Source organism: Martes martes, assembly GCF_963455335.1.
Source record: "Martes martes genome assembly, chromosome: X".
In the NCBI taxonomy this organism is placed as follows: domain Eukaryota; kingdom Metazoa; phylum Chordata; class Mammalia; order Carnivora; family Mustelidae; genus Martes; species Martes martes.
In genome coordinates this window covers 71050164-71072888 of record NC_137897.1, presented here as the reverse complement: position 1 = coordinate 71072888, position 22725 = coordinate 71050164, and positions in this window count along the sequence as shown.

Genomic DNA, 22725 nt, shown 5'->3' with positions numbered 1-22725 from the left:
AAGAGGATAGAGAAACCGGGAGTAATTTTACACAAAGTACTCAAGAATGGATCCTCTGAGGATGCAGGACTTTAGCAGAAATATGAACAAAGTGAAACAATCCAAAAGTAGTTTTCCAGATACAGGGAACTGAAAGCACAAACGCTCTGGAGCACATTTTACATAAAATAGGAAGAGCAAGTAACAAAGAGTGGAGCGATGAAGATGATAAAGCAGAACTTGATAGAGTCTGGGTCAAATTGGACATTGTAGACTAATGCATAGGCTTCACATTTTAGTCTAAGTTAAATGGAAAACTTTTGGAGAGTTTTGAGTATGAGAAAAACATTATTAGACTACTAAACATAGCCAAATTTTTACTTCAATCGAATATATATGTATTTGTCAATCAATTATACATCAATCAAAATATATATTAACAGATTCATGTAAACATAAATAAAACTTAATAAGAAATATTTTAAGACACATGAATTTTTTAAAAATTGCCAAGGCACTTTAAACTCTCTTATCTTCAAAATTTTAAATATTGGGACACCTGGGTGGCTCAGTCAGATAAGTATCTGCCTTCAGCTTAGGTCATGATCCCATGGTCTTGGGATCAAGCCCCAAGTCTGGCTCCCAGCAGGGAACCTGTTTCTCCCTTTCCCTTTGCCTGCCACTTCTCTTGTGTGCTCTCACTGTCTCTCTCAAATAAATACATAAAATCTTTTAAAAAATTAAATGTTAAAGATTTCCCTTAAAGCTTTTTCTTACTCTCAAGTGCTATTTATTTTGATCTTAGATTATTAATCTCTTCTAACTCTTCTATCTTTATCTATATATGTTGAAGATATTTACATGATGGTATAATTTAGGAAGAATTATCTCCCAAGTCAGCTTTTCCCTTTCCCTTTTGAAGACTAAAGCCTTCAAAAGTATAAAGCAGGCTTATTTCTGTTGAAATGAATATCAGTTACTCTCAGGACAATACAACAAAAGTAATTTACATATTTTTATGCCTAATATCTTTTATTCCAAATGTGTTTTTTCAAAAATATGACTTATTAATAGAAATGCATTTTTATTACATGATATGTTGTACCAGGCACTGTGGTAAGTGCTAACAGACACAGGAAAAAACGTTCATCATCATTAGCCATCTGGGAAATTCAAATCAAAACCACATTGAGATACCACCTTACACCAGTTAGAATTGTAAAAATCAACAAGACAGTAAACAACGAGTGTTGGAGAGGATGTGGAGAAAGGAGAACCCTCTTACATTGTTGGTGGGAATGCAAGTTGGTGCAGTCACTTTGGAAAATAGTATGGGGATTCCTTTAGAAATTAAAAATAGAGCTTTCCTATGATCCTACAATTGCACTACTGGGAATTTACCCCAAAGATACAGATGTGTACAAAGAAGGGCCATCTGTACCCCAATGTTCCTAGCAGCAATGGCCACAGTCACCAAACTGTGGCAAGAACCAAGATACCCTTCAACAGACAAATGGATAAAGAAGATGTACTCCATATATACTATGGAGTACTATGCCTATGGAGTACTATGGAGTACTATGGAGTACTATTCATCAGAAAGGATGAATGCCCAACTTTTGTATCAACATGGATGGGACTGGAAGAGATTATGCTGAGTGAAATAAGTCAAGCAGAGAGAGTCAATTATCATATAGTTTCACTTATTTGTGGAGCATAAAGAATAACATGGAGGACATGGGAAGATGGAGAGGAGAAGGGAGTTGGGGGAAATTGGAGGGGTTCACAAACCATGAGAGACTGTGGACTCTGAGGAACTAACTGAGGGTTTTGGAGGGGAGGGTGGTGGGAGGTTGGGTGAGCCTAGTGGTGGGTATTGTGGAGGGCACGTATTGCATGGAGCACTGGGTGTGGTGCATAAACAATGAATTCTGGAACACTGAAAAGAAATTTAAAAATAAATAGGAATTTAAAAAATAAACATCTTTTAAATGAATTATTTAATATATGAATGAATTTTTATTATACAGATAAAAATCCTGAAACACAGAAATTTAAGCACTTGTTCAAATATATATATAATATATTTATATATATATATATATATATATATATATATATATATATATATGTATATACCTGGTATATAGCACAGCCGGGACTCAACTAAGTTTTGCCTGACTCCAAAGTCCTTTTTCATAACCACTACTTGTTTTTCCTCTACATTTTCTGTCATTCTCACCTGTGCTGTTTTCCCCAGCCTGGATAAACCCATAATGTTGACCTTACTCATGATTTCAAATTTTCATAGTCATTTTCCTTATCCAGCTATTCTTAAATTACTGGTCCTCTAGATTGACAAAGTCTTTAATATAATGAAGCAAAACATTTTTTCTTGCCTTAGGTCATTAACCACTTTTACAGGTATTTTTGTGCTACGTTTTTTTTTTTTAATTATAATATATCCATACCCAAATATTTTATATTTGATTCACTTATTTTATTTTTTTAAGTTTTTTAATTTAATTATTTGACAGACAGCAATCACAGGTAGGCAGAGAGGCAGGCAGAGAGAGAGGAGGAAGCAGGCTCCCCACTGAGCAGAGCACCCGATGCGGGGCTCCATCCTAGGACCCTGGGACCATGACCTGAGCCAAAGGCAGAGGCTTTAACCCACTGAGCCACGCAGGTGCCCCTGATTCACTTATTTTAGAGACAGAGTGTATGTGCAAGCAGGGAGAGGAGCACAGAGGGAGAGGGAAAGAAATCTTCAAGCAGACTCCCCTCTGAGTGTGGACCCTGATTAAAGGTTCAATCCCAGTACCCTGACATCATGATCTGAGCTGAAATCAAATGTCAAAGGCTTAATAGACTTACTGGGCACCCCTAAAAGTATATGGGCACCCCTAAAAGTATACTTTTAGGAACTGTAATAAGATATAAGAAGAAATTTAGTCAAACTTTGATGACTTAAGGAGTTTGGGGAAAAAAATAATTTTAGAATTTTTTTTTAAAGATTTTATTTATTTATTTGACAGACAGAGATCACAAGTAGGCAGAGAGACAGGCAGAGAGAGAGGAGGAAGCAGGCTCCCTGCTGAGCAGAGAGCCTGATGCGGGGCTAGATCCCAAGACCTTGAGATCATGACCTGAACCGAAGGCAGAGGCTTAACCCTCTGAGCCACCCAGGCGCCCAAGAATTTTAGAATTTTAAAAATATAGCCAGAAGAGTAGATAAAATTATAGACATTTGTATTTGGATAAAATACTTGGATTTTTTTCTGAAAATTTTAATAAGTTTTTATGCAGTGAACTCAGTTTGTAGACTAGATAGTTGGTTACCTAAAGTTTGTTCTAATAATGATACTCCAAATATTTTGGTATACAATGTTCTTACTTCAAACCTGACATGAATTCCTTCTGAAGAGTAAGAAAAAGTCATCACAAATATATTTTCAGAAACTTTTAGATTCATGCTTTTGAAGTTCTCAAGGTTGTGTTTATGCTCTAGCCCATTGTATAGCAACCTCTGTATTGACATTTCATGAGGATTGGTTATGCCCTGTTAACCAAAATATTTGCTCATCCACCAGTCACTGGTTCATTATATTATACCCTTATTGTTCTATTCATTATACTTAGAGCTTTGATTCTTGACAGTGAAAATATTTCTAAAAATATCCATATTCTTCTCTCTACCATTCTAGTTGGAACGTACCAAAATCTGTCAGTGAGACTACAATAGTATTCTCACAGGACTCTGTTACTACCATTGGTTTGATTCTCCATAGAGTAAAAACAATTTTTTAAAATGATAATCTGATGATTCTCAATAGAAAAATCTTCCAAAGGCTTCTCATCACAATTATAATAAAATTCAAACTTTTTATTAACAAGGTCTAAAATGATTCAGCCCCTATCTTTCTAACTTAATTTCTTATGTTCCTCCATTATGCTTTCTTTACTCTAGCCAAAGTTGCCTTCCTGTAGGCCTTAATTATGCAAGATACAATCTAGCATCAGGGTTATTTTTCACTTTCTGTCCTACTTTGTGGAAAAGTCATTTTAGAATTTCATTTTATGGGCACCTGGGTGACTCAGTCATTAAGCGGCTGCCTTTGGCTCAGGCCATGATCCCAAAGTCCTGGGATCAAGGCTCACGTTGGGCTCTCTGCTCAGCAGGAAGACTGCTTCTCCTCTCCCGCTTCCCCTAGTTGTAGTCCCTCTCTCTGTGTTTGTCAAATAAATAAATTAATAAAATCTTTAAAAAAAAGATTTTCATTTGACTAGCTCCTTAATATTATTTTAGGATGAAGCTAACAAGCCTTGCTTGACCAGCCTAACTGAAGTTGACTTTTATCTCCAATTTGATTTGATTTACACATATAATTTTATTTGATGCTACTTCCAAATGCACTAGAATGTAAGATTTATATCTCAGAAATTTTCTTTATGTGCTCAGAGTTGTAGTCCTAGCACATAGAAAACTATCACAAAGTAGGTGCTTAAATATAATAAATATGTTTTGAAGGAAAGAAGAAAGACTTATCAATCACACCTAAGTGAAGCCCTGTTGATCAAGTTCCTCCTTGAGAGAAAAAAAAAAAAAAGAAAGAAAATGCAGCATAAATCATACAGGGTACCTGAAATTAAGGTTTTGGGAATGATGGGATAGGATTTCCCTATTCTCAAGATAGGAAAAGATTGCAGAACTTGGGGTGCTGGTCATATTTTGCTTGCTTTTCTATTTTGAATAAGACTTGCCCTGTATACTTCAGAAATAGAAATGAAGGTATAGTCATCTTCCAACAACATATATATGTATGTAACAAATTTGGCTAATTTATATACCAAAGTGAGACTTGTAGACTGAATGATTACATTTAATTCTATTCATAGCTATGTATTATTTACATTTTTAGGTATTTAGGCTCATGTTAACTTATCTGGAGAGACGTTAATTATAGCAGCTGATGTGATATGCCCTTAAGAGTCATCCCCAGTCCTCTCCATCAGGACTGAAATGTTCATCCTCCCATCTCTCTTCCTGACTTTTATGTCAATTATTAGTGTTCAGTCACAATATGATTTTTCTGGGTAAGTGTTGTGCCTGTTAAGAGAAAGCAGAACATATACCTCAATGGAGCTGTGCTACCTAGGCAACATATACTGGCAGTGGTCAGGACAGTATAAATGGTCCAATATCCTAAGGATGCTGGATCAAAGATTATGGGATATAAATTTGGATGAAAGACAGTTTATCAATACAGGAGCTCTATCTCAGAATATAGTCTGTATCAAGGGTTAGCAAATAACAGCCCACTTCTGTTTTGATAAGTAAAGTTCTTTTTAACCAGAAACTCTATGGCGTGAAAAGCCCAAAATATTAGTTCTCTTACCCTTTACAGAAAAAAAAAGAAACGAAAAGAAAAGAAAAGAAAAAATGTTTGGTGAACTCTGATCTATAAAAAAGAACCATGATAAGTGATACTACCAATCTGCTATAATGACTCATAAATACAGAGAAAATAATTAACCTCACTAAGCTGAAGTATAAATATCAAAATAACCATGGGTGAACATGAAATGATGGGTCAAAACACTTAGTGAATTAAGAACATTAGAGTAGAGGAGTGCCTGGGTGGCGCAGTAGGTTAAGCTTCAGAGTCTTGGTTTAGGCTCAGTTCATGACCTCAGAGCTGTGAGATGAAGCCCCACATTGGGATCCATTGGGATCCATGCTCATTGTGGAGCCTGTTTAAGATTCTGGCTTCCATTCTCCCTCTGACCCCCCAAATAAATAATTATATATATATAATATATATATATAATATATATATATAATATATAATATATAATATATAATATATAATATATAATATATAATGGAAGACAGAATCTTAAACAGGCTCCACAATGAGCATGGATCCCAATGGATCCCAATGTGAGGCTTCATCTCACAGCTCAGAGGGAGAATGGAATAATATAATATAATATAATATAATATAATATAATAATATGTAATATATATTATTATTATTTTATATAATCATTATATAATTATATAATTATATAATATAATATAACATAATATATATTATATATATTTATATTTTACTTTTTAATTTCTTTTCAGTGAACAGTATTCATTGTTTTTGCACCACACCCAGTGTGGCATGCAATCCGTGCCCTCCCTAATACCCACCACCTGGTTCCCCCAACCTCCCACCCCCCGCCCCTTCAAAACCCTCATGTTGTTTATCAGAGTTCATAGTCTCTCTCATGGTTCACCTCCCCTTCCAATTTTTCTCAACTTCCTTCTCCTCTCCATCTCCCTTTGTCCTCCATGTTATTTGATATGTTCCACAAATAAGTGAAACCATATGATAATTGACTCTCTCTGCTTGACTTATTTCACTCAGCATAATCTCTTCCAGTGCCGTCCATGGTGCTACAAAAGTTGGGTACTCATCCTTTCTGATGGAGGCATAATACTCCAGAGTGTATATGGACCACATCTTCCTTATCCACTCGTCTGTTGAAGGGCATCTTAGTTCTTTCCAAAGTTTGGCTACCGTGGCCATTGTTGCTATAAACCTTGGGGTACAGACGGCCCTTCTTTTCACTACATCTGTATCTTTGAGCTTAATACTCAGTCGTGCAGTTGCAGGGTCATAGGGAAGCTCTATTTTTAAATTCTTGAGGAATCTCCACACTGTTCTCCAAAGTGGCTGCACCAACTTGCATTCCCACCAACAGTGGAAGAGGATTCCCCTTTCTCCACATCCTCTCCAACACACGTTGTTTCCTGTATGCCTAATTTTGGCCATGTAAGGTGGTATCTCCATGTGGTTTTAATTTGAATCGCCGTGATGGCTAGTGATGATGAACATTTTCTCATGTGTCTGATAGCCACTAGTATGTCTTCATTGGAGAAGGGTCTGTTCATATCTTCTGCCCATTTTGATATGATTATCTGTTTTGTGTGTGTTGAGTTTGAGGAGTTCTTTATAGATCCTGGATATCAACCTTTTGTCTGTACTGTCATTTGCAAATATCTTCTCCCATTCCGTGGGTTGCCGCTTTGTTTTGTTGACTGTTTCCTTTGTTGTGCAGAAGCTTTTGATCTTGATGAAGTCCCAAAAGTTCATTTTCGCTTTTGTTTCCTTTGCCTTTGGAGACATATCTTGAAAGAAGTTGCTGTGGTTGATATCAAAGAGATTTCTGCCTAGGTTCTCCTCTAGGACTCTGATGGATTCCTCGCTCACATTGAGGTCTTTTATCCATTTTGAGTTTATCTTTGTGTACAGTGTAAGAGAATGGTCGAGTTTCATTCTTCTACATGTAGCTGTCTAATTTTCCCAGCACCATTAATGGAAGAGACTGCCTTTTTTCCACTGGATATATTTTCCGGTTTTGTCGAAGATTATTTGGCCATAGAGTTGAGGGTCCATATCTGGGCTTTCTACTCTGTTCCACTGGTCTATATGTCTGTTTTTATGCCAGTACCATGTTGTCTTGGTGATCACAGCTTTGTAGTAAAGCTTGAAATCAAGTAACGTGATGCTGCCAGTTTTATTTTTGTTTTTCAACATTTCCTTAGCAATTCGGGGTCTCTTCTGATTCCATACAAATTTTAGGATTATTTGCTCCAGCTCTTTGAAAAATACTGGTGGAATTTTGATCAGAATGGCATTAAAAGTATAGATTGCTCTGGGCAGTATAGACATTTTAACAATGTTTATTCTTCCGATCCAAGAGCATGGAATGGTCTTCCATCTTTTTGTGTCTTCTTCAATTTCTTTCATGAGTGTTCTGTAGTTCCTCGGGTACAGATCCTTTACCTCTTTGGTTAGGTTTATTCCGAGGTATCTTATGGCTCTTGGTGCTATAGTAAATGGAATTGATGCTCTAATGTCCCTTTCTGTATTTTCATTGTTAGTGTATAAGAAAGCCACTGATTTCTGTACATTGACTTTGTATCCTGCCATGTTACCAAATTGGTGTATGAGTTCTAGTACTTTGGGGGTGGAGTATTTTGGGTTTTCCATATAAAGAATCATGTCATCTGCGAAGAGAGAGAGTTGGACTTCTTCCTTGCCAATTTGTATATCTTTAATTTCTCTTTGTTGTCTGATTGCTGTTGCTAGGACTTCTAATACAATGTTGAACAAGAGTGGTGAGAGTGGACATCCTTGTTGTGTTCCTGATCTCAACGGGAAGGCTGCAAGCTTTTTCCCATTGAGGATGATATTTGCTGAGGGTCTTTCATAGATAGATTTTATGAAGTTCAGGAATGTTCCCTCTATCCCTATACTTTGAAGCGTTTTAATCAGGAACAGATGCTGGATTTTGTCAAATGCTTTTTCTGCATCAATTGAGAGGACCATGTGGTTCTTCTCTCTTCTCTTATTGATTTGTTCTATCACATTGATTGATTTGTGAATGTTGAACCATCCTTGTACCCAGGGATGAATCCCACCTGGTCATGGTGGATAATCTTTTTAATGTGCTGTTGGATCCTGTTTGCCAGGATCTTGTTGAGAATCTGAGCATCCATATTCATCAGTGATATTGGTCTGAAATTCTCCTTTCTGGTAGGGTCTTTGCCTGGTTTGGGGATCAGGGTAATGCTGGCTTCCTAAAAAGAGTCTGGAATTTTTCCTTCTGCTTCAATTTTTTGAAACAGCTTCAGGAGAATAGGTGTTATTTCTTCTTTTAAAGTTTGTAAAATTCCCCAGGGAATCCATCAGGTCCTGGGCTCTTGTTTTTTTGGGAGGTTTTTGAACACTGCTTCAATCTGGTTACTAGATATTGGTCTATTCAGGTTGTCAATTTCTTCCTGTTTCAATTTTCAGGGTTTATAGTTTTCCAGGAATGCATCCATTTCAGCTCGGTTGCTTAGCTTATTGGCATACAACTGTTGATAATAACTTCTGATGATTGTTTCTACTTCCTTGGTGTTAGTTGTGATCTCTCCCTTTTCATTCATAATTTTATTCATTTGGGCTTTCTCACTTTTATTTTGGATTAGTGTGGCCAGTGGTTTATCGATCTTATTGATTCTTTCAAAAAACCAGCTTCTAGTTTCATTGATATGTTCTACTGTATCTCTGGTTTCTACCTCATTGATCTGTGCTCTAATCTTGATTATTTCCCTTCTTACGTGTGGAGTTGGTTTGATTTGTTGTTGATTCTCTAGTTCTTTAAGGTGTAGAGACAGCTGGTGTATTCTGGATTTTTCAATTTTTTTGAGAGAGGCTTGGATGGCTATGTATTTCCCCCTTAGGACCGCCTTGGCTGTATCCCACAGGTTTTGGACTGAAGTGTCTTATTTCTCATTGGTTTCCATGAATTGTTTAAGTTCTTCTTTCATCTCCTGGTTGATCCAAGCATTCTTAAGCAAGGTGGTCTTTAGCTTCCATGTGTTTGAGTTCCTTCCGAACTTTTCCTTGTGATTGAGCTTCAGTTTCAAAGCATTGTGATCTGAGAATATGCAGGGAATAATCTCAATCTTCTGGTATCGGTTGAGCCCTGATTTGTGACCCAGTATGTGGTCTATTCTGGAGAAGGTTCCATGAGCACTTCAGAAGAATGAGTATTCTGTTGTTTTTGGGTGGAATATTCTGTGTGTATCTATGAGGTCCATCTGGTCCAATGTATCATTCAATGCTCTTGTTTGTTTATTGATTTTCTGCTTCGAATGATCTGTCTATTTCTGAGAGAGGCGTGTTAAGATCTCCTACTATTAATGTATTCATATCAATATGACTCTTTATCTTGATTAACAGTTTTCTTATGTAATTGACTGCTCCCATATTGGGGGCGTAGATATTTATAATTGTTAAATCATCTTGGTGGATAGTCCCTTTAAGAATGATGTAGTGTCCTTCCATGTCTATGACTACAGTCTTTAGTTTAATATTTAATTTATCTGATATGAGAATCGCTACCCTGGCCTTCTTTTGAGGCCCCTTGGCATGAAAGATGCTTCTCCATCCCTTCACTTTCAGTCTGGTTCTATTTTTAGTTTCAAAATTGGTCTCTTGTAGACAACATATGGATGGGTTCTGTTGTTTTATCCAATCTGCAACCCTGTGCCATTTGATGGGCACATTTAGGCCATTCACATTGAGAGTCATTATTGATAGATACATTTTTATTGACATCGTGTTACCTTTGAAGTCTTTCTTTCTGTAGATTGTCTCTATATTTCTGTTCAATGATATTCTTAGGATTTTTTCTCTTTTATAGAACCCCCCTTAATATTTCCTGCAGTGTCGGCTTGGTGGTCTTGGAAACTCTTTATCTCTCCATCCATTTTGAATGTCAGTCTTGCTGGATAAAGTATTCTTGGCTGCATGTTCTTCTCATTTAGTGCCCTGAATATATCTTGCCAGCCCTTTCTGGCTTGCCAGGACTCTGTGGACTGGTCTGACGTTATTCTGATGGGCTTTCCTCTGTACATAAGGAGCTTCTTTGTCCTAGCTGTTTTCAATACGGTCTGCCTACAATTATAATTCTTCATTCCTACTATTAGGGGTCTCGAGGACTTTCGAGAATCTATAATCCTGGGGGGAAACCGTTCTGCCTCTAGTACATGAACGCTGGTTCCATTCATGAGATTGCAAAAATTTTCATGGTCAACTTATTCCCTTATATCTTCTAGACTTCTTTCTTTCTCCTCCCCTACAGGGATTCCAATAATTCTGACGTTGTAACATTTCATGGCATCATTTATTTCCTTGATTCTATTTTCATGGCTTCTAAGCTGTTTGTTCCAGGCTTCCTCCTGATCCTTTCTCTGTATCTTTTTGTCCTCCAATCACTAATTCTACCTTCTGTCTCAGTTACCCTAGCTTTTAGAGAATTTAGATTAGATTGGAACTCATTGAGAGCATTTTGAAAACCATCCCTGGTGGCTTTTAGTTCTGCCCTAATATTATGAACATCATCTCTGGTGGCTTTCAGTTCTGCCTGAATGAATTCGGTGTGATCATCCATGGCTTTCTCCAACCTAGCTATTGCCTGGATAATTGTTAGCCTGAATTCTCTTTCCAACATATTGTCTATGTCGATAGCCATTAGCTCTGTTGCAGAAGGCCCATCCTCTGTATTTTTCTTCTGTTGGGCATTCCTCCTCCTTGTCATTTGGTGAGAGATGACTGAACGGATGTATCTGGATGTATCGACTGTGGTGCAGTCAAAGTGCACCCTGGAACGCTTTTGAGCAATCAGGATTCCCCACCCAAACGAGAGAAAAAAGAAAAGAAAATGAAAAGAGAGAGAGAGAGAGAGACAGGAAAGAAAGGGAAGATAAAATAGAAGGCTCAGCCCAAATGGGCTCCAAGGTAAAATTTATGAAGTATACAAATAAAAACAGACAAACAAAAAGAGTGATAAAAGTATATGACAAGAGTGGTGAGATTGGGCATCCTTGTCATGTTCCTTATCTCAACGGGAAGGCTGCAAGCTTTTTCCCATTGAGGATGATATTTGCTGTGAGTCTTTCATAGATAGATTTTATGAAGTTCAGGAATGTTCCCTCTATCCCTATACTTTGAAGCGTTTTAATCAGGAACAGATGCTGGATTTTGTCAAATGCTTTTTCTGCATCAATTGAGAGGACCATGTGGTTCTTCTCTCTTCTCTTATTGATTTGTTCTATCACATTGATTGATTTGTGAATGTTGAACCATCCTTGTACCCAGGGATGAATCCCACCTGGTCATGGTGGATAATCTTTTTAATGTGCTGTTGGATCCTGTTTGCCAGGATCTTGTTGAGAATCTGAGCATCCATATTCATCAGTGATATTGGTCTGAAATTCTCCTTTCTGGTAGGGTCTTTGCCTGGTTTGGGGATCAGGGTAATGCTGGCTTCATAAAAAGAGTCTGGAATTTTTCCTTCTGCTTCAATTTTTTGAAACAGCTTCAGGAGAATGGGTGTTATTTCTTCTTTGAAAGTTTGATAGAATTCCCCAGGGAATCCCTCAGGTCCTGGGCTCTTGTTTTTTGGGAGGCTTTTGAACACTGCTTCAATCTTTTTACTAGATATTGGTCTATTCAGGTTGTCAATTTCTTCCTGGTTCAATTTTCAGGATTTATAGTTTTCCAGGAACCCATCCATTTCAGCTAGTTTGCTTAGCTTATTGGCATATAACTGTTGATAATAACTTCTGATGATTGTTTCTACTTCCTTGGTGTTAGTTGTGATCTCTCCCTTTTCATTCATAATTTTATTAATTTGGGCTTTCTCTCTTTTCTTTGGATTAGTGTGGCCAATGTTTTATCGATCTTGTTGATTCTTTCAAAAAACCAGCTTCTAATTTCATTAATATGTTCTACTGTATCTCTGGTTTCTACCTCATTGATCTCTGCTCTAATCTTGATTATTTCCCTTCTTATGTGTGGAGTTGGTTTGATTTGTTGTTGATTATCCAGTTCTTTAAGTTGTAGAGACAGCTGGTGTATTCTGGATTTTTATAAAAGCAAAAACAGGAAGAACCTCATCAAAAAGAACCCCAAGTATAAGATTTATATACTATCAGGACAAACACAAATACACAGAAACACTTGGTTGAAGAAAAAGATGGAAGAGTGGTTATAAATTCTCAGTGTGGACGGAAGGTTATTTTGATTCTTCCTGGATGTATCTTGATATCTTTTTAAAGGACTCAATTTTCCCAAGATAAAGGGGAATTAAAAATTGGTTTACCTATAGGCGTAACATTGATTGGGGAAAGGGGTTACCTTGAAGTTTAAGTCTATATGAATATTAGAGAATAAAAATATAAAAGGAATAAACTAGACTAAACTAAACTAAAATTAAAAAAATAAAAAAAAATAGAAGAGCAAAAGAAAAACACAGGTGTATGTATCAAAAAGTTCAGGTTAGAAGTTTATTATGGAATTTGATGTACTGGATATCTCACTGTGATGGTCAATAGGTTAAAAAATTATCTATATAAAAAATTGAACCAGAATAGTGGGAATGAGTTAAAAATAAAAGTTGTATCTATGAAGTAGTGGTGGTTGTTCTCTTGTAGCCTTTTTTTTTTTTCCTGGTTAGTTTTCTGGGTGAGGGGCCTGCCACGTGGGTTTTCAGTCAATGATGTTCCCTGAGTTAAGTCTTCCCATCCCCCTCAAGGGGGTGGGCTCTGAGGAAACCGGTTTTTTCAAACTTTTGTTCTCTCGAGGATTTTATGTTTGTTCACTTCTTTTCTCTCTTCTTGGCAGCTTTTGATGGTTTTTTGAGGTTTAGAGGAAAAGAAACTGCACCCCGACCTCCCTCTCAGAGAGAAGCCTCAGTCTGCTCCCCTGCGGGTGCTGCAGAGCCCATATAAATTCCCCCTTGGCCACTGGCAGAGCAGGTTCTGAGTTGCGGTCCCTGGGGATGCAGGATCCCCTGCTTGTACCCAAAACCACGGTAGCGGCGGCTGTCTGGGCAGCTCCAGACCACCAGAGAGTTTCCAAGCAGCGATCGCACACTGAGATTTTCTGCTGGCCTGGGCTGGGAATGCCTGGTCTTTCTGGGTCTACGAGTGCCGGGCTTGCATGCACCTCTCTCAGGGGAGAGTGTGGGGTGCATGCGTCTCAGTCTCTGATAGCACGGCGCAGGTCTAAGAGCGCTGGGCTCGGCCTTCGTGCGTCTCTCTCAGGGGAGAGTGTGGGGTGCGCGCGTCTCAGGCTCTGATAGTATGGCGCGGTGTTCTGCCGGCTGGCGAGGCTCCCAGCCCCTCACAGGAGCCATACCCCACGTGTTCTCGGGTGTGCCAGCGGCTCAGGGACCAAGACTTGGTTTCTCTGCCGCACTCTCTCTGGCTCAGCACCAGGGGAGGCTGTCCTGGGTCCAGGGACTTAAGCCCCTGTCCCTAGCCGCCCCGATTCCCACAATTTCCCCCGTGATCCTTTGTTCTTTTTGAGTGCTTTCAACCAGATTCCAAGTTAATGCTGGTCCCCAGATGCAGGACACTCTCGTACTGGGGTATTCCTTTCCAATCGGTCACCTCTGATGGCTCCCTCCCCCTTTTGTTTATCTTGAGATATCAGTCCAACGTTCCCACTCTGCTTTACCTGCCCACTGGTGTCTTCTGCCCCTGTAGAGATCCATACGTGTATAATTCTGATCTCAGGCTGGTTTCATGGGTGATCAGAGTTCTTTGGTAGGTAATCAGCTCACTTTAGGGTACAGGTTGAAATGGCGCCTCCTCCTACTTCCCAGCCATCTTGTCCCTCCATAAATAAATATTTTTAAAAAGAATGTTAGGGTAGATATATTAGGTAAGGCTAAGAGCCTAACAAATAATTATGTTCCATGGAGAGCCTAGAAGAGACCTCATTTATCAAACAATAAAGATATTTCTGGTTTGAGGGGCATGAGATCACTGAAAAACTCAGTTGTGACAGTGGGAGATGCTGATGGCCATTACTCAAGCAGAAATTTCAGAATCATTTTTCTGGTTTTTAGATCTGAGCCTGTAACCCGCGGTATGAAGAAGAGGTCAGGTCCCTATGAGAAGGAAATTTGAAATGCCATGGCAAGCATATATAGTTATGATTCTTCTCCCAATCCTTTCTCAGAGGCCTAGGACCAATTTATTGTATAAGAGCACACTATAGATAGGGCACATCAAACATTTTGAGGACTTCTGGGCACAAGGTCTGAATTGACTTTGATATTCAGGGGCACAAAATGTCACTTATGCCCCCCCCCAACAAATGGGGTGGGAGTATATGGTATCCGGGTAGTAAACGGAGGAGTCTAGGCCTAGGTCTGGTTCAAAGTAATCCACTGGGTCCACCATCAGCCTGTGGTCATTTTCATGATCCATGAATGTTTAATTGGAATGGATTCATTTGGTACTTAGCAGGTAGTTCTTTGGGTTATTTGTTATTGTAGTAAAGAAGGCAAATTGAAACTGTTTACTTCCCTACACAAGATAGTTAAACAATATTGTCCCCTGGGGAGTGGTACAGATAAATACCAACCATACAGATCTAAATAAAATAGGGGTAGTGATCCTCATATCTCTACTTAATTCACCAGTTTGGGTTTGGCACATACAAAAAACCAGTTGGATCCTAAAAGATGACAGTGTGGGCTATTACAAACTCAACTGTGTACTAGCCTCATTGCTAGCTGCTGTGCCAAATGTGACATTTTTGCGACAGCAGGTTAACAAGATTTCAGATACCTGCTATGTGGTCATAAATTTAGCAATTTTAAATGTAAATTTATATTTTTTAAGTTATGATTAGAAAATAAGTTAGAAATAGATCTCATTTAGGGCACCTGGTGGCTCATTCTGTTAAGTGGCTGTCTTCAGCTTGGGTCATGTTCCCAGTGTCCTGGGATTGAGCCCCACATAGGGCTCCCTGTTTGGCAGGGAGCCTCCTTTTCTCTCTCCCATGCTTGTGCTCTCTCTCTCTATCCCTCTCTCTCAAATAAATAAAATCTTTAAAAAAAGAAATAGGCCTCATTTGGGGGGGGCATTGTATACATTGATGGTCTTGTGCTATGGCTATGTTAACTCTCCTGCTCCTTATCATAAAATAGTTTGATGATATCTCGACAGTCTGGACATGCTGCAGGACATCATATTGATCCAATATATCAGGACATCAAGTTAATGAACCTGGGTTATCAAGAAGTGAAAAGTACATTGGAGACCTTGGTAAGGAGTATTCATTCCAGAATGTGGGACATAAAACCTATAAGAATCCAAGGCTGGCCACATCAGTGAATTTTGGAGGGCCCAATGGTATGGAGCATGAGAGGATATCCTTCCAGTGTAAATGATGCCTCATTGCCTATCATTAAGAAAGAAGCACAAATCCTGCTAGGAATCGTGTGGTTGGTCCCATGGGAATGGGAACAAACTGAAGATATTTGTATTCTCATGGTGATGCCCTGTGGAATGTATCCATCCCAAAACAAAAACAAAAACCAAACAAACAAAAAAACTAAAAAACAAATAAACAGAATGATTCATCTAGCTAACAGTAGCAAGTATCTGTCATCACTCACATAGTATGGCACAATGAGTACAGGGACAGAGTATTCATGGCGGCCATAGCATGAGCTGGCATACACCAAAGATGATACTCCAACTGCAGCTCCCCAAAGTCCAATGTGTCAGCAATAAACACTATTGCTGCATCACTGATATGGCCCTATCCCTTAGACCAACCATCCACTTAGTAGTGACTTGAATACACTGAATATGGAGTCATTTTGACTGGGAAAATGTTTGCCTTTCCTATCCACAGAACCTAAAGAAAAAGCTTGTTAAGAGCTTGATTCACTGATATTAAACATCACCTAATGTAGCATCAGCCCAAAAGACTTTCCTACACTAAAGCAAAGGAGGTGCAGTAGTGGGTACCTTGGTCTAATTAGAGACTATACCATCCTGGAGTTATCAGTCTGATAGAAAAGTGCAGTGATCTATTAAAAGTCCAGCTGAGGCACCAATTTATAGGTATTACACTGTGACAATAGGATGGGGCCTTATTCCAGGAAACAGTGAATATTCTAAATTAATAACATTACAGGATTTGTTGTCCCAGAGAGGTAGAATATATATGTCCAAGGACCAAGATGAAAAAATGGGAGTGAACTTGTTTACTGAGGTTTTCAGTGACCAATTTGTAGAATCCATGTCTCCCCAAATGACACTTTGAGCGCTTCAGGTTTAGGAGTCTTGACTTGAAGATATAAATTCTTCTACCTGGAGACAGAACCAAATTCTTATTTAGAATTCAAGCCAGAGGTGCCTGGGTGGCTCAGTCCATTAAGCATCCAACTCTTGATTCCAGCTCAGGTCATGATCTCAGGGTCATGAGATTATATCCGACATTGAGCTCTGCTATCAGTGGGGAGTCTGGCCCACTATCTCCCTCTTTTTCTGCCCCCCTTCTCTCTCTCAAGTAAATAAAAAAATATATTAAAAATCAAGCTATAATTGTCACTCTTTTTCTTTGAGCTCTTTCTTCCAATAGATAAGTTGGCAAGGAAAGGAATCACTATCATGGCATGGTAATTGATCCTGATCTTTGAGGATGGACTAGGAATGCCATTACTCAATGGGGTAGGGAATATGTTTGCACCCAGGTGACCCATTTGGTTATCTCTTGGAATTCTTTGGCCTATCTTTTTTTTTAAATTTGTTCTTCTTTATTATTTAAATTCAATAGCCATGATATAGTATATCATTAGTTTTTTTTAATTAACATATAATGTATTATTTTTTTCAGAGCTACAGTTCCATGATTCGTCAGTCTTAGACAATTCCCAGCATTCACCATAACATATACCCTCCCCAGTGTCTATCACCAAGCCACACCATCCCTTCTACACCCCTACCCTCAGGCAAACTTCAGTCTGTTTCCTGAGATTAGGAGTCTCTTATGATTTGTCTTCTTCTCTGCTTTCATCTTGTTTCATTTTTCCCTCCCTTCCCCTATGACCCCCTGTCTTGTTTCTCAAATTCCTCATATCAGTGAGATCATTTATAATTGTCTTTCTCTGATTGACTTGTTTCATTGAGCATGATACCCTCTAGTTCCATCCATGTCATTGCAAATAGCAAGATTTACTTCTTTATCATGGCTGCATAGTATTCCATTGTGTGTATGGGGTGTGTGTGTATGTATGCATTTACATACATATACATATATACACCACATCTTTATCCATTCATCAGTTGATGAACATCTAGGCTTTTTCCATAGTTTCTCTATTGTGGGCATTGCTGGTATAAACATTAAGGTGTGTGTCCCCCTTTGGATCACTGCATTTGTATCTTTAGGGTAAATACCAAGTAGTCCAATTGCTGGGTTATAGGGTAGCTCTATTTTCAACTTTTTGAGGAACCTCCATACTGTTTTCCAGAGTGGCTGCATCAGCTTGTATTCCCATCAAAAGTATAGGAGAGTTCCTCTTTCTCCACCTCCTCACCAAAACATGTTTCCTGACTGGTTAATTTTAGCCATTCTGACTGGTGTGATTTGGTATCTCATTGTGATTTTGATTTGTATTTCGCTGATGCTGAGTGATGTTGAGCATTTTCTCATGTGTCTCTTGGCCATTTGGATGTCTCCTTTGCAAAAATGTCTGTTCATGCCTTCTGTCCATTTCTTGATTGTATTATTTGTTCTTTGGGTGTTGAGATTGGTAAATTCTTTATAGATTTTTGTTACTAGGCCTTTATCTGATATGTCATTTGAAAATATCTTCTCCAATTCTGTCAGCTGTCTTTTGGTTTTGTTAACTCTTTCCTTTGCTGTGCAAATGCTTTTGATCTTGATGAAGTCCCAATAGTTCATTTTGCCATTGCTTCCCTTTTCTTCGGCGATGTTTCTATGAAGAAGTCACTGCAGCTGAGATCAAAGAGGTTGCTGCCTGTGTTCTCCTCAAGGATTTTGATGAATTCCTTTTTTTACATTGAAGTCCTTCATCCATTTGGAGTCTATTTTTGTGTGTGGTATAAGGAAATGGTCCAGTTTCATTTTTCTGCATGTGGCTGTCCAATTTTCCCAACGCCATTTGTTGAAGAGACTGTCTTTTTTCCATTGGACATTCTTTCCTGCTTAGTCAAAGATTAGTTGACCATAGAGTTGAGGGTCTATTTCTGGGCTCTCTATTTTTTTCCATTGATCTATGTGTCTGTTTTTGTGCCAGTACCATACTGTCTTGATGATGACAGCTTTGTAATAGAGCTTGAAGTCTGGAATTGTGATGCTGTCAACTTTGGTTTTCTTTTTCAACATCCCTCTGGCTATTCTGAGTCTTTTCTGGTTCCATATAAATTTTAGGATTATTTGTTCCCTTTATTTGAAAAAAAAAGTGATGGTATTTTGATAAGGATTGCATTAAATGTGCAGCTTGCTCTAGGTAGCATAGACATTATCACAATGTTTTTCTTCCAATCCAAGAGCATGGACTTTCTTTGTGTCTTCCTCAATTTCTTCCATGAGTACTCTATAGTTTTCTGAATACAGATTATTTTCCTCTTTGGTTTGATTTATTCCTAGATGTGCTTTGATTTTGGGTGCAATTATAAATGAGATTAACTCTTTAATTTCTCTTTCTTCTGTATTGCTATTGTTGTATAGAAATGCAACTGATTTCTGTGCATTGGTTTTATATCCTGACACTTTACTGAATTCCTGTTTGAGTTCTAGCAGTTTTGGAGTGGAGTTTTTTGGGTTTTCCACATAAAGTATCATATCATCAGCAAAGAATGAGAGTGTTACTTCTTCTTTGCCAATTTGGATGCCTTTAATTTCTTTTTGTTGTCTGATTGCTGAGGTTAGGATTTCTAGTACTGTGTTGAATAGCAGTGAATATATTGGACATCCCTGCCATGTTCCTGACCTTAGGGTAAAAGCTCTCAGTTTTTCTCCATTGAGAATGATATTCTCTGTCAGTTTTTCATAGATGGCTTTGATGATATTGAGGTATGTACCCTCTATCCCTACACGTTGAAGAATTTTGATCAAGAAAGGATGCTGTACTTTGTCAAGTGCTTTTTCCACATCTATTGAGAATATCATATGATTATTGTTCTTTTATTAATGTACTATATCACATTGAATGATTTGTGGTTGTTGTACCAACCTTGCAGACCAGGAATAAATCCCACCTGGCCATGGTGAATAATCCTTTTAATGTCTTCTTTGATCCTATTGGCTAGCGTTTTGGTGAGAATTTCTGCATCCATATTCATTAGGTATATTGGTCTGTAATTTTCCTTTTTGAAGGGGTCTTTGTCTGGTTTTGGGGTCGACGTAATGCTGACCTCATAAAATGAGTTTGGAAGTTTTCCTTACATTTCTAATTTTTGGAACAGTTTCAGGAGAATAACTATTAATTCTTCCTTAAATATTTGGTAGAATTCCCCTGGGAAGATGTGTGGCCCTGGACTCTTGTTTTTTGGGAGATTTTTGATTACTGTTTCAATCTCCTTACTATTTATGGTTCTGCTCAGGCTTTCTGCTTCTTCCTGGTTCAGTTTTGGTATTTTATATGTCTGTAGGAATGCATCCATTTCTTCCAAAAGGTCAGTTTTGCTGGTGTATAGTTGCACACAATATGTTTTTTTATAATTGTTTGTATTTCCTTTTTTTAAGATTTTATTTATTTATTTGACAGACAGATACCACAAGTAGTCAGAGAGGCAGGCAGACAGAGGGGTGGAAGCAGGTTCCCTGCTGAGCAGAGAGCCCGATGTGGGGCTCGATCCCAGGAACCAGGGATCATGACCTGAGCCGAAAGCAGAGGCTTTAACCCACTGAGCCACCCAGGTGCCCCTAATTGTTTGTATTTCTTTGGTGTTGGTTGTGATCGCTCCGCCTTGATTCACGATTTTATTAATTTGGGTCTTTTCTCTTTTCTTTTTGATAAGTCTGGCTTATCAATCTTATAAGTTTATCAATCTTATTAATTCGCTCAAATAATCACTTCCTAGTTTCATGATTTGTTTTACTCCTCTTTTGGTAGCTATTTCATTGATTTCTGCTCTGATCTTTATGATTTCTCCTCTCCTGCTGGGTTGAGGCTTTCTTTGCTGTTCTTTCTCCAGCTCCTTTAGGTGTAGAGTTAGGTTGTGTATTTGAGACCTTGTTTCTTGAGAAAGGCTTGTATTGCTAAATACTTTCTTCTCAGTACCGCCTTTGCTGCGACCCAAAGATTTTGAACAGTTGTGTTTTCTTTTTCATTTGTTTCCATGAATTTTTAAAAAAAATTCTTCTTTAATATCCTGGTTGACCCATTCATTCTTTAGTAGGATGCTCTTTAGCCTCCATGTTTTTGAGTTCTTTCCAACTTTGCTCTTGTGGATGAAGTCTACTTTCAAAGCATTGTGGTCTGAAAATATTCAGGGAACAATCCTAATCTTTTAATACCGGTTGAGGCCTGATTTGTGACCCAAGATGTGATTCATTCTGGAAAAAGATCCATGTGCACTAGAGAAGAATGTGTATTCTGTTGCTTTGGGATGGAATGTTCTGAATGTATCTGTGATGTCCATCTGATCGAGTGTGTCATTTAAAGCCTTTATTTCCTTGTTGATCTTTTGCTTAGATGATCTGTCCATTTCAGGGAGGGGGAGATGTTAAAATTCCCTATTATTATTGTATTAATATGAATGTGTTTCTCTGACTTTGTTATATGTAATTGGCTGCTCCCATGTTAGGCCATAGATATTTAAAATTGTTAGATCTTCTTGTTGGACAGACCCTTTAAGTATGATATAGTGTCCTTCCTCATATCTTATTAGAGTCTTTGGCTTAAAATGTAATTTATCTGATATAAAGATTGTCACCCCAGCTTTCTTTTGATGTCCATTAGCATAGTAAATTGTTTCCCACCATCTCCATTTAAATCTGGAGGTCTCTTTGGGTCTAAAGTGAGTTTCTTGCAGACAGCATATTGATGGGTCTAGTTTTTTGTTTTGTTTTGTTTTCCCATTCTGATACCCTGTGTCTTTTGATTAGGACATTTACCCCATTTACATTCAAAGTAATTATTGAAAGATATGAATTTAGTGCCATTGCAGGTGACTGTTACTGTAGGTTGTCTCTGATCCATTCTGGTCTGTTACTTTCAGGTTCTCTTCACTTAGAGGACCTTTTCAATATTTCCTCTAGGGTTGGTTTGGTGTTTGTCAATTCTTTTAGTTTTTGTTTGTCCTGGAACATTTTTATCTCTCTTTCTTTTTTCAGTGACAGTATAGCTGAATATAGTATTCTTGGCTGAATATTTTTCTCATTTAGTGCTCTGAATATATCATGCCAGTCTTTTCTGGCCTGCCAGGTCTCTGTGGATAGGTTTGCTGCCAATCTAACATTCCTAACATTGTATGTTACAGACCTCTTGTCCCCAGCTGCTTTCAGGATTTTCTATTTCTCGCTGAGACTTGTAAGTTTTGCTCTTAGATGACGGGGTGAGGACCTATTTTTATTGATTTTGATGCGGGTTCTCTGTGCCTCTTGGATTTTGATGCTTGTTCTTATCACCAAATTAGGGAAATTATCTGCCATAATTTAATCCAATATACTTTCTGCCCTCTCTCTCTTTCTTCTTATTTTCGGATCCCAATTATTCTAATATTGTTTCATCTTATGTTATCACTTCTCTCTCAAATTCTCCCCTTGTGGTCAAATAGTTGTTTGTCTCTCTTTTTCTCAGCTTTTTTGGTCTCCATCATTTGGTCTTCTATATCACTAATTATCTCTTTTGCCTCATTTATTGAAACACTAAGAGCCTCCATTTTTGTTTTCACCTCATTGATACCTTTTTAAAATTTTAACTTGGTTTCATTTTTGTTCTTTTATTTCTCCAGAAAGAGTTTTTATTTCTTCAGAATGGGATTCTGTAGTATCTTCTATGCTTCTTTCAAGCCCAACTAGCATCTTGAAAATCATCACTCTGATCTCTGGTTCTGAGATCTTACCAACGTCTGTATTGATTAGGTCCCTAGACATCAGTACTGTCTCTTGTTCTTTTTTTTTCTGAGGTGAGTTTTTCTGCCTTGTAATCTTATTTAGATAAGTATAGATGAATGGGAGAACAAAATGTTAAAAGGATAGCAATTACTCCAGGAAAATAGATACTAATCAAATCAGAAGAGATCTGAAACTGGGGGGAGAAGAATGGAGACAGAAAAAAAATGCATCATCAAGCAACACACTTGATTTTGTGTATATTTTGGTCTGTTAGAAGAAGCTGTCTCCCAAATTT